The sequence below is a fragment of the Aulonocara stuartgranti genome (genome assembly GCF_965226115.1).
Source record: "Aulonocara stuartgranti genome assembly, chromosome: 3".
Taxonomy (NCBI): domain Eukaryota; kingdom Metazoa; phylum Chordata; class Actinopteri; order Cichliformes; family Cichlidae; genus Aulonocara; species Aulonocara stuartgranti.
Genome location: NC_138941.1, coordinates 44,859,248 through 44,866,884, shown reverse-complemented (window position 1 = coordinate 44,866,884; position 7,637 = coordinate 44,859,248). Strand labels below are relative to the sequence as shown.

Genomic DNA, 7,637 nt, shown 5'->3' with positions numbered 1-7,637 from the left:
AATTTGTTTAAATTAAGAGCCGTTTTTTCACAATTATTTTGAAGGTAAATTTCCGGTCTCTTACCTGTTCGGCCGGCTTGTCGTAGCTGCTTTTCTTCTTGATGTTTTTTTTAGCTGTAGTGCGAACCGACCGGTTATCCTCTCCCAGCTTAACCAGGCGGACGTGACGGTGTATTGTTATTTATGACACCTACTTTGAAAACAACAAAACTCTCTAATGTGTAACAAATGGCATGAAAGCAGACGCAGACTGACTGAATAACAATTATTGTTCAGATTTGGAAATGCATAACAGAAAATACATCATATCTTCGTCTTCAGTTGAACTGTTATATAAGTAGTGAACCCATATGAACAAAAGCCATCCTCATGTCCAGAGCCCCTTGTTACTCCAGGGCTTTGGTCATGTCAAAGAATAGCAGTATGTGGACACTCAGGGAAATTATTAAGATTTGCCTCCTTTGCTGACTGAAGACACTGGATTCTTAGTTTAACAACGTCAGAAGTGTCAAATGGCAGAAGCTCTATAGAAGATCTGTATAATCTGATTGTGAGAAATGGTCTTATTTCTATGGGAAAACTGTAAAATACAGCATAACAAAGTGTATGTGCGACTGTAAAATGTGCTGACACCTGCTTGCCTCTGCAAAACCTTGAAACAGGAAGTTCAACTGAAATGACTCATTAGACCAAGCTCGCAGACAGCTCAAAAGCTCATCAGCTTTTCAATCTTCTCCCACGCCCACTCTAAATACGGACTGGAAACTAACAGCTTTACCAACACACATGCATGTCAACACACAGCATATTCAAATGTAACTCTTTATTTTCTAATACATAGTCTTTATAGGATCTTTTAACCTTCCTCTCGTGTTAGCTTTCTGTTTTCATCTCTTATGTTAGCGGGTCGGTTTTGACCCGTGAATTAAATCAGCTATAAAATATACTAAAAACAATAAGTTATCATCCAATTTGTTTCTCATCTCTTGGTTACCTTGTTAGGCTTCCTTATCCATGAAAATGTTGGTTTTAATACTTTTGGTGTGGGCCTCTGGGTCTTTTTTTGTCACTATACCCCTCGATTTCAATTTAAAAAAAATTTGTAAAATTAACCTCAAGAGAATCATATTAATAAATAAAAGGTTTCTGTGTTACCTGAGTATTACTGAGGGGTATAGGATACATCTCTTAAATAAATCTGTTTTATTGATTTTTTTCATTTTAAGATTAATAACTAAAATGACATCGATGGTGTTACGGGTCAATTTCGACCCATAGACATTTACATCAAGAAAAGACAAAAAAAGTTTGTTTTTTTCAGCAGTAGACCTTTAATATAAACTGAAAAAAAGAAAAAGTCCACTCCTCCTTTGTTTTGGTTATAGCCGTGGGTAATTGTGGGCTTTTTATCACTTCCCAATGATACAGCTTCACCTCAGTTTCCTTTGTGAAGTTCTTGTCCGAGGTCATATCTGGTAAAAAATAAAATAAAATAAAATATCACAGCTGATCTTGCAGTCCAGTGGTCATATGGAGGACCACACATTTTCATTGTTTCTTCTCAGGGATGCCACTCGCAGCTTTGACTGTGAAAATCTGTACATTCCAGGCATAGTTGGTTTTTGCATCACAGGCTTCCCAGATTTTTCTGCCGTTTTTCCCTTGCTTACTGGGTATATATTGCCGGAAGGTGCATTTTCCTCAAAAAGTGGACAAGACATTCATCCACTGTCACTGGCCCTGGGATGAACATCAGTGGAAGAAGCTGCACCCATCTCTCCCAGACATCCCTGATGGGAGCAAGCTTGTCAGACCTCGGTCTGGTCTCTCTGTTGTCAAATCTGAGGACTCTTGAATCAAAATGATATCAAATGTGTGAAGTGACATTGTTGCCCAGAAAATGTTTCTGCCTGTTGATGCATCCCATAGACGATCAGTGGCCTCATTGCAGCGTCTGTACACTCCAGCAAGAAGAACACCAATGAAAGCATCCAGGTATTCCTCATCATTTCGCCATGGACTTTTTTTTCCTTCAAGGTTTATCATAGTAATGATGATTCTTTCTAGTGACAATGGCATAAATATCTCAAAACATCTCTTGATGTCACTGACTTTGGTCAGAGCAAACCTTGTGATTCCAGGGGTCATTTTGATGACATTTGCAGCAGCTGCCCTGCCATGTACATCATGAGGTACTGAGCTCCAAAAGATCTTACCATTTTTGGACTTGAATCTTTCAGCAGGAGTAGCTTCAGCACCAGCGACCTCCACCTCTGATCAGATGTGTCTGTGTCTTCTGGATGATAGTCCACATTGTCTTCCTCCTTAGAAACCTGCCCATCTGAATCGCTATGCTGCTCTGTGTCCTCTCCTTCATTTTCACCAAAAATATGATCCAGAACTTAGCTCACTGTGAATCTTCTTCTCATTTTTTGTATGCTGCAAATTGTAAATGTGCACTCTGGAAGTCAAATGGCCACTCAAATAGTGAATTCACCTCACATGCCCGTGTTTATTTTGTTTTGTTTTTGTGCAGGTATACTGCAAAAAACATGCAAAATAAGAATCCCCTAAAGCTCATATGATTAGGAGAGGCGCTTGCTGTAAGTGTTTTAGCTGACAGTGCACTTATGATTTCAGTTTTAGCTTTAATTATTGCTTTATACTCATAATATTATACCTGGGTCAAAACTGACCCTAACAACACAAAGGTCATAATTTCAACTAGGCATTTTATAATTTAGTGAAAATAATTTTTTTTGTTTTATTTTGTAGAAATAGAGGTTCCTGACAAAGTCAAAAAGCCTTGAAACAATAAACAAATGTATGTGATTTTTTTATGCATTTGAAATTTAAAATGGGTCGGTGCCGACCCTAACACGAGAGGAGGGTTAAGTTTTGTGTGCTCTTTCTCACACAAATGTTACTCTTCCTCCATCCCAAAGACAATGCTGTGTAGTGTTGTCCAGCACATTCATTAAAAGACATAACATGAGCAGTGATGGTTCTGGTTGGCTCGTGCTACTGTCCTTTTTTGTTTGTATGCCTGTATCATTTATTCAGTTCATTGTAAACAAACAGTAAAATGCCACCAGAAGTTTCTCTATACATGAGTAAACTTCCTAAAATAATACAGAGACTTTATAAATGGATTTCCTTCAAAAATCTAGCTAAACAACACAATTATTCATAATAATTAACACGTGGCTTATAATGTTTAATCAAAAGCTACAAAGAAATGCTTGTATCAGTTAACCATAGGATCAACTATTTTTGGCCCAATACCAATAAATTAAATACTTGTAAAGAAATGAAAGGAAAACCATTGAAACACATCATGCAATTCTTTCCACAGACAAACAAAGAAACTTGGCAAAACATGGCATGACTTTATCCAAGCTGGAATTACCTGCCTCAGGTATGCTTTCATCCACACCTGACTAGGTGTGGCCAATTAGCACCAGCTCAACACATTGAGGAGATAAAAGCATACCTGAGGCAGGCTTTTCAGGGAGCTCACTAGTCTTTGCCTTGGTGGCACTAGCCAGTTCAGCCAGCCTGCTATGCCATTTTAAGATAAAACCTCTTCTTACTAACACTCTGGTATTCGTCTCCTGTTTTTATGTTGCAGCTTTTGATCCGGGTCGTAACACCAGCTAATCAGTGGACACTGTCATGGTTGCTCTTGTTCTCTCTCTCTTGGTCAGTGTGTGTGTGGCATTTGTGGTCACCTCCCTGAGTCCTGTCGTGTCTCTATGCTCAGCTATGCTGACTCCCCTCCAGCTCATTGGTGATCAAGCTGACTACGTAAGGCTGGAACAAACATTCATTCATAGCCAGAATGTTGTGTTAGCCAGGTACGAACTCTATTCATGCGTTTGTGCGCGCCCTGTGAAGTATGCAATGCCTGACTGCCACTATTGAAATTGCTCAAATGTCAAATGCTCACTCTGTGGTTACTGCCTTTTCCCCTCTGTTTAGTCTGCTAATAATAATTTCTACTGTGCTCTGCCAGTCTACGACAGACAAATTGATTTAGGCTTAATACTTGCTACAGAGAAACTGTTACAGTGTCAAAGAAATGAAAGAAAAACCATAAAACCAATGATTCGTATCGTGCCATTCATTCTACAAACAATCAAGCCTTCCAAGAAGTGACATGACTTTAGCCAAACAGGCAGGCTGTTTATAGTCACCATGTCCTGCCCTACAGAGCAATAAGTTCTAGAAGTGTTAAGTAGAAAAGTCTGAGGCTGAATATCTAACTCTTATTTATTATTATAGAACTCTTATATGTCCAACCATATCTAAAATATCATGGACATATTAAAAATGCATCTGAAGGGTTCAACTCTGACGATGTTAATTATGCATTTTTGCTGTGAACATTCTTCACAGTCCACTTTCGGGACAGTTAAAGAGGTTCTGAAGATTAAATATTTCACAAGCGAGAGGCATGTCAGATACACGTACAGGGAAAAGCCCAAAATAGTATGTGCAGAAAAAAATCATTGCCCATGAGTGTTTGACCCCTAAGGGAACCCATGTTTCTGTTATGCTATAGGAGCATGTTTATAGTTATAATTGATTGATTGTAATAGTTATAGGGATTTAGATCTGATTCAATGTTTAATCATATTAAATTAAAAATGCTTGCATCAGTTAATCAGAGCATAAAGTGTTTTAGACTTGATAGTTTGCTATCAAGAAAATCCATGATTGTCAAAGGGATGGAAAAAACCTACACATGTTAAAATAACATGTATTTTACACACATGTGTAACACATATGATGAAATTCATTCTGCAGACGAAGGTTGGGTGATATGTAACAGTTTTCCAACCGACAATCGTCAGCCCATTAAATTACGATAGGTGATATATTCACTCAGGTGACTTTTGATGGGCGGAGCAATGTAATCATGCACGACTGATTTGCTCGTTTAGAATTTATAAGTTTGGTTTGGAGGGAATATTTTACCTTCTTCTCTTGTTTCTTTCAGTATTATTAAAGCTACTTTTTGGATTATAACTCAATTGTAATCGTAATCAATTTTATATCAATCGCTACATTTTGCGCACTCTGACGAGGAAGAGGGTGCTGTCAAAACAGCGCTATTACTTTTTATGTTGACTGCTTCTCTTAGCTTCAACCAACATTATTAGCTTACTCATGGGAAAATAAATCGCTCTTAATAAATAAATCGATAGTTTATATATTCCTCCAATCGCCCAACTTTACTTACTGCAGACCAGGGGCGGAGCGTGGGGGTGGCTTACTGGGCTTAAGCCCGGGTTGTTTTGTCAGAAGCCCGGGGTCTTTTGGAGTGTAATTTTTTCATAGTTAGATGCCTGGCTGACAACTGTATAAAACAAAAAGTACACACAATATTCGAAGCACATAGTGCACACTGTGGGAATTTACGACTGTGCGTGAATCCCCCCCTGATATTGGTATGATCCGAGCTCAGGCACTAAGCGACTGAGCGAGGGGGCGGGGCAGCTGCTGCCTGTGAGTGCGCTGTTGGAGAAACGGAGCCAGCCATACTAAGGAGAGCTTAAGTTTGACCAGGTACCAAAGAAAATCATTCGTACTGTCCAAATAATGTAAATATGACGGTGCATCACCAAAGATTGATATCAAACTGATCACTTGACCAATATTACGTTACTTGCTCTTCGAGTGAATCAACAAACGGCGAAATGAAAAGCCGAACAAATGCTATTTTTTTAGAGAGTCTTAGCTTACGTGTGTTTATTTCATATTTTCAGTTCTTACCCTCCCCGACTAAATCGGTTTCAGTTATGTACTGAAACATAAGAATGGACATAAGGAGCTTCTTTCAAAGAAAAAACTCAGGTAAATGTTATTTTATATATTATGCTTTGTATGTTGTTCAGTATATTTCTATGCAAAACAAGAGGGATTTCAGTACACAGCAGGATATTCACATTTGTAACCAGATATTTACATACACTTTAGGGAGAAAACATAAAACATTTTTACTGTACAACATCAATTTAGAGTAAACTTTTGTTTTAGATAAATATTGAAACATCTTTTGAATTAGTTAAATGTCAGAATAAAGAGAGACAGAGCTGTCTATTTTTTATCACTTTGATCAAATTTAGGAGTACATATACACTAAGTTTGTTAATTAATAAGAAAACCAGACGATTCCATTCTGAGCTGAAGAAGCTTCTGATTGGTTCGTAGAGTCCATGTGAGTAAATTGGTGGCACACCTGTGGATGCATATAAGGCAAAACACAGAGCCTGTTTCTGTGACATGGGAAAATCAAGAGATGTCAACCAAAACACCAGGAAAAGAACTGTGGAGCTCCATAAATGTGGCTCAATTTGAATACAATTTGGTGCCATTTGCAATTAAGAAATACAGATAGTTTCTCTCTTTACTCTTAAAGTTAACAAATATGTTTTTATATTTATCAATCTAAAAAAAAAAAACATTTAGTCTGATTTGATGTTACAATTAAAAAAGTGTTTTTATCTGAAGAGTAAATATCTGGTTTCAACTGTATATTTGATGATTGTCAGCACAAAGAGGGAGAGAGAGGAACAGAGAGGGAGAGAGAGGAGCAGAGAGGGAGAGAGAGGAACAGAGAGGGAGAGAGAGGAACAGAGAGGGAGAGAGAGGAGCAGAGAGGGAGAGAGAGGAACAGAGAGGGAGAGAGAGGAACAGAGAGGGAGAGAGAGGAGCAGAGAGGGAGAGAGAGGGAGATGGAGAATGAGGACAGAACAGAGATGAACAAGAGCAGGTGAGACACACATGTTAGTCAAATGGTCGTTTACCAAAAGTATCACTGTATCATAGGTCCTCATGTATCTCGTACCTAGTGTTTCTTTTTAGGTTTGTTATTTTTCAAATTCTATATTTACTAAGTTATGCAGGCTTGTTTGCACAACAAGGCTGAATAATTATATAAACTTTTCTCAATCTAAATAGTGGACTTTGGTAGAATTAAAAAAATCAGTGTAGTGCAGGTCTATGATGATTTTTAGTGCTACTATCATCTAGTTCTGATTCTGGTTCTGTCTTGGTTAAGTCCTCAGTAGTCCTGATTTTGAACTGTTGTAGTCCTGTTTTAATTCTGGATCAGTTCTGGGTCTGGTTGAATTGGGGTTTAGTCCTTGTGTCTTGATACAGCCCCGATTTTGTTCTGCCTTGCTGCTTAATTAAAAAACTAGTTCAAGGTGTCCTGCATATTTGATATATATTTTTCCCTATATGAAGTCATTCTTTTTTGAACAAAACTCAAAACAGAGCCTATTAATCTTTCAGTCATTTCTAACCCCCCCCAAAAAAAAAAAAAAAAAAAAAAAATCCCACATGCATACTACCCTTTAAGGCTAAGCCCCGGGTGTTTCAAATGTCTGGCTCCGCCTCTGCTGCAGACAAACAAGTTTGCCAAAGATGTGGCATGACTCTTTCCAAACAGGCAACGCCTGCGGTGTCTAGTTAAAGTTACAATGCCCTGACCTGAAGGGTACCAAGTCTAGAAAGGATGAAGCAGATAAATAAAGCGAATAAATAAAATGATTATGAAAGCTTTATTCCCTTTTTAAAACCACCATATGAGAGAGAGAGAGAGAGAGAGAGAGAGAGAGAGAGAGAGA

At 38.2% G+C, this 7,637-nt stretch overlaps 1 long non-coding RNA gene across 1 annotated transcript; it reads left to right on the top strand.

Annotated features, from left to right (window-relative positions):
- Positions 1-5,245: 5,245 nt before the first annotated feature.
- On the top strand, positions 5,246-7,505 carry LOC309703932. Its single transcript, XR_014276088.1, has 3 exons — positions 5,246-5,571; positions 5,772-5,859; positions 6,558-7,505. It is a non-coding gene; the product is annotated as an uncharacterized lncRNA (long non-coding RNA).
- Positions 7,506-7,637: the final 132 nt, after the last annotated feature.